Source organism: Morone saxatilis, unplaced genomic scaffold, assembly GCF_004916995.1.
Source record: "Morone saxatilis isolate NCDOM2014 unplaced genomic scaffold, NCSU_SB_2.0 Contig6, whole genome shotgun sequence".
Lineage (NCBI taxonomy): Eukaryota > Metazoa > Chordata > Actinopteri > Moronidae > Morone > Morone saxatilis.
Window position 1 is genome coordinate 635,387 of NW_023340206.1, and position 5,361 is coordinate 640,747.

The 5,361-nt window shown below is 39.2% G+C and overlaps 1 pseudogene; it reads right to left on the bottom strand.

The window, feature by feature from the left end:
• Nucleotides 1-3,438: 3,438 nt before the first annotated feature.
• Nucleotides 3,439-5,361, bottom strand: part of LOC118340161 — a 3,779-nt pseudogene continuing 1,856 nt past the window's right edge.

A 5,361-nucleotide genomic window follows, 5' to 3' on the forward strand; every position in this document is an offset into this window, starting at 1 on the left:
CTCCCAATCAGGAGCCGGCTCCCGTCGTTCACTTCAAAGAGCCGGCTCTTAGAGCCGGATCGTTCACGACCGACCCATCACTACTTTATTGTGTATAATCTACCATAGGGGCATCCAAGAGGGCGGTTTTGTGGTGTTTTCTTTGAAAATGAGGGAACCAAAAGACCAGATTGCTTCCTGGTAAGACACTTGTTTCTGATGAAAATTTCCAGTGGAGTTGTAGTCACATCAGTAGTTTAAATCCCAAGGTGGTTCCCAACCTTTTTCCTGAAGGGACCCCTTTTAATCATTGAGAAAACTGACAATCCCTGACCAAGTGACATATTTTATGGATATTTCATATTATATTTAATACATAACAATAACATTACAGAACAACTGATTAACCGTACAATTAACCCAAATAGTGAACCCAATAACTGCAGGATGTTTATGTAAAATGAGAGATTTGGATGAATTTAGAGCTGATCATTTCTTGTGAATTTGTTTTTTAACAATCACACATTCTTAATAGGCTTCTTTTTTTGAAAAATGTAGTCTTTTCTTCTAACTGTGTCCTTTTCTAATGCAGGACGAGGCTGGTAAAGAAAAACTTTGATGCATAGAATAAGAATGAAAGAAAGTCTTCCTGATTGAACTCTCTAAGCTTCAGTTGACTACACTTTCACACTGGACAGCTTACAGAGTAGTAAACAACAAACATGCCTTCATACAGTACATACATACATATACAGTGTAGAAAAAAAATCATTAAGTAGTTATTATGGCTGTACTTCCAAACCTGGGGGTTATGCCTTCTTGATTTTAAGGGGTGTAAGCAAAGTTAACTTACACAGTAGGTCACATATCTCAGCATTTTGTTCATTTCTGTGAAGAAAACAAAATGAAATTGATATTTTTAAAGTTTAGATTATTATTTAAGATATAAACTAAGACCTGAACCTGTACACAGTTTGTCAAAAAAGAAGCCTATTAAGTACGCATGACTGTTGGAAAATATAGAAATACATAATAAAGATTTCTGAAACTTTTTATACAATTCTGTCTGACAATTTATGTATTTATTATGATGCATTATTTCCTGTGAATATTGCATCAGCAATGCATAAGCTTCACAAAAATTATCCAAATCACTCATTTTACAAAAACCTCCTGCAATTATGGAGTTCATTATTTGGATTCATTGTACTGTTATTGTAATACTTTAAATATGACATATCTATAAAATGCCACTGATGTCAGGGATTGTCAGTTTACTCTATGATAGAAGGACTCTTTTTTTTTTTACTGCATTCAGAACTAGTTTTTAAAACCAAGTATACTGTTTTTTTCATAATGACAGTTCAGACTGTCCCTGCAGTGACTCAGTGTACCTCACGCTTCACAAATGTTCACTTCTGTGAGTTGACACTCTGCTTTTCAGTGGATTTGGACATGCTTATCAGAGTGGTAACACATTGCAGGTGCGTGCTGTTTTGCAGTACCATACAGTGAAGTCAGCAGCTGAATAATTACACCAATAAATGGGATTTTTTAGCTGGCCAGTTTCCAGACAGCAGGACCCTTCAGTGTTTCATTACTGAGGGGGAATTTTCCAACAAGATGAGCTGAACCAAAACGTATAAAACACACAAGCTGGGGAATCTTCTGCCCCGGGTGGGAACTGTAATTTAAGGGATGCCTTAATTGAGCCTCATTACCAGAACCAGCAGGTGGTCTTACATAATACCAGTGGGGAAACACTGTTTGGTACATCTGTGTGTCTGTGTTACGAAAGCTATTTTAGATGCCGATATTTCTTTTTTTATGTTAATAATGTATTTTTATGATACTTCATATACCATACCTGAGTTTCAATACGCTGAGTCTTTATGTAAAATACAAACTCTTAATTTATCAAGACAAGCAAAGGGTCAAAGTTCATTGTTGACCCTGAAAATAGTAGCTTGATGGAACGATTGCATCTCAAGGTCTCTTGGGTACATGTGATACAACTTAAAGCACAGGAAAAAGCTAGTGAATAAACTTTGAGTTGGGATTGATTTGACAAAATGCCATTTTCAAGAAGGAACTATCAAAGAAATTATATAATTATAGAGTTAGATAATTAGACAGCCAGGAAAGTTGAGTCTCATTCCCAGGTTGTCAGATAATCGACTATCTTCAAGCAACCAACCTAATGTGTCTTTCTAGTTTTCTTGGTTATGATAGGTTGTTTTTGTTCAGGTATAGTGGATTCTTGCAAATGCCATCAGGAGCACTAGAAGGAGCCAGAGGAACCAGATTTCTTCACAAATTATCTGTCTCATTTACTACCGTCAGGATATAGTGAAAGTTTCAGCAAATATCATACAATTTTATTTTTATAATAGTTACCTACTGCAGCTTTAATATACTTAAGTTATGTCAGTTACGTTATGTGAATGACATTGACATGAGAGGGATACCTAGGTCATATTTTGAAGCAAAGGGCCACTGACTAAGTGGCAGTATTTGAGGAGTTGGGAGACTTTTTGATAATTTCAGCTGTCGTCAGTTATGATGATTGTGGGAAACACTTCTTAAGCTGTAAGACGCTTCTGGGAAACGAGGCGCTAGTAACCCCCCCCCGTCCCAACTGTCATTTTACAAACTGCAAAAAAGTATTGATAACCAATTCCAAGTCCTACAGTCATTCTTTTCTACTGATATGGTGTAATAAATTAAACAAAGGTCTTAGTTCCAGTTGGTGCCTTTTGAGCATTAACATCCTGACTGTGTATAGATAGTGCAACATAATCAATTTGCCTCCTTCGTGAGTGAAGCAGCAGGCTGTACGTCTCCCTAGAACATGTGAGTCTGTTCTGAGGAAGGAGCAGCTCTCACACACCAGTTCAACTGGCTGAAAACTGATATGGAACCTGCTCACATCTCCTGACGCTGGAGGAAATCAAACAGAAACCCAGCAGCAGAGAAACCCAGCGGAAACGTCCGGCACTTCAAAAGCGATGCTTCATCCGTGTGTCCTGAGGGAGCTTCCAACATCCATGACGGCAGCATGGACTTCCTGTGAAGTGCTGCGATATCCAATATATTTATTTTTTCTCACTGCTTCAAGCTGGGGGAAATTAAATGCCTCCTTGGAAAATTGAGGAAGAATCCATGCTCACATGAGGGCTTTTCATCATGTTCAGCTGCTGTCACATAGAGCAGATGAAAAGGTCCAGAATGTGTGTGTGATAACACTTATCTGACTGAAGCTCACAATGACACACACACACTCTTTCATGCTCTGCTTTATAAATATACACTGAGGCCTTGATCCCAGAAAAAAAGCAGGCATCTTAAGAAATTTCCCAAACAAACCAATGCAGGTGATGTTTACAGATCAGTCAGTCTACACAGTGCTGAATCAATGTGTTTGAAGTTTTTCTGTAACATCACTTGATGAAAACTTGATATTTTTGGGGGAATTTTATTTTTTTAGAAAATCACACCAGAAATAAATACAGTAAAATCCATAAAATTCATTCACATTTCTGTAAATGGCACTTCATGCTTCTTAGAGTCAATTCTTGCCACAAGGGTCAGGTCATCCAGTCCTCTCTCTTCAGGAACCTCACTGCATCATTGAAACCTTCTTCACATAAAGACTGCATGCTGCTGGTGGATGGCGGGAACAGAGCCTGGTTCAGACGTTTGATGTTTTCCACGGAGACCTGAGGAAAGCCAAGAAAGTACTACATTTAGGTTGAATTTTCAAGAAAATTAGCAAGCCTTTGCTTTCATTAAAACTAATGGAATTTATTATTAATGGCAATTAATAGCGGCTATGGAAATGCTACTGTGTAACCCAGAGATTCTCAAACATTTTTCTGTCATAAATCACAAAAATACACATAAGAGGCTGTGTTTGACTAAAGGTTGGTATGTAACTTTCAGAAAACCATATGATGATACCATATGACCATAAAATTATGACCACTGACAGGTGAAGTGAATAACATTATCTTGTTATCATGGGCACCCTGTCAGTGGGGTGGGATATATTAGGCAAGCAAGTGAACATTTGTTGTTCTCAAAGTTAGATGTGATTTGAAGAGGGAAAAATGGGCAGCAAAAGGATTTTGCAGCGACTTTGACAACGGACCAAATTGGCAAGAATGTGTTTGGATGACTGGTTGGAGCATCCTTTCCCCCAAAAACTGCACGCTCTTGTGAGGTGTTCCCAGTTACAGTGGGTGCGTACCGCTGTCAGAATTGGTCCAAGGAGGGGACAAAGCAAGTGAACCAACGACAGGGTCACTTATCCACGTCAGATAGTATTTTTACTACCGATAACCATTACTGAGCAGGCAAAGATAAGGTCAGCCCAGCCAGCCGCAACCCAGCCACCACTGAATAACATTACCCGGCGCCCACCAACCACCATGCCAGCCGATAAGTAACCTACAAACAAGCAAGGCTGTAAATGGGCTTTGTGGGCTTGTCACTGCGCAGGAAAATTCTTCTATGTGTGTATCATAGTTTAAGAATTCTGTTACTACGACTTGAGACATACAACTTGCTATCTTCATTGTAATTCCATTTATTAGATCGACAGCAGGGCATATTTCAAAATGGCTTGTTACTATTGTGCTACATCAGACATTTAAAGGTTTTAGCTGGGAGAAATGGCTTATGGCAAAATCCATCCCCAAAATTAGGCAATGTTTTCAAAATACACCCTTAGGTATGTCAGATTTTTCGACAATTTGATGGATGTCCAGTACTCACCGATTACGTTCATGTTCGGCCAGTCTCGAGTTGAGTATTGAAGGGCCCCCCGTGACGGACAACCACATCTTGGCAGTCCAGCAAACGGAGACACAGTGATGGTTCGTCCCCAAGGCAGAATGGAAGGCTGTCAGTGAAACCTCCCATCAATTCATTTCTAATAGAACAAAACCCAGGGATATGCAAAACTGACAGTCATCCGGGTTAAGACGAAGGTAAAAGGATTTGCTTTAAACTGACCCCGCTTTTTTCAACAGGCAGCCATTTTTGACAAAAAGAGAAGAACCGCACACACACATGAAATAGTGATGATACTACTAATGTTTATTCCCATTCAGTCAGAGTCACGGGTGCTGCTTACTGTGCAATACCTGGCTCACTTGAAAAGGCTCTACTACACAAACAGAGCCTGTGTTTAACTACTGTTCATGTCACAATGGCTGAACGTCTAGTGTTTTAGACCTGATTTACACAATTTTGCTATTTGCTTTTGGGGAAACCCCAGAGAAAAAGCCGAGCAGTGTGTTCTTGTAATTGAACATGTAAGTGTCAATGGGCAAGGATGTGAACTCACCTGTCCTTGTCCTTTCACACAATGATTCCAAA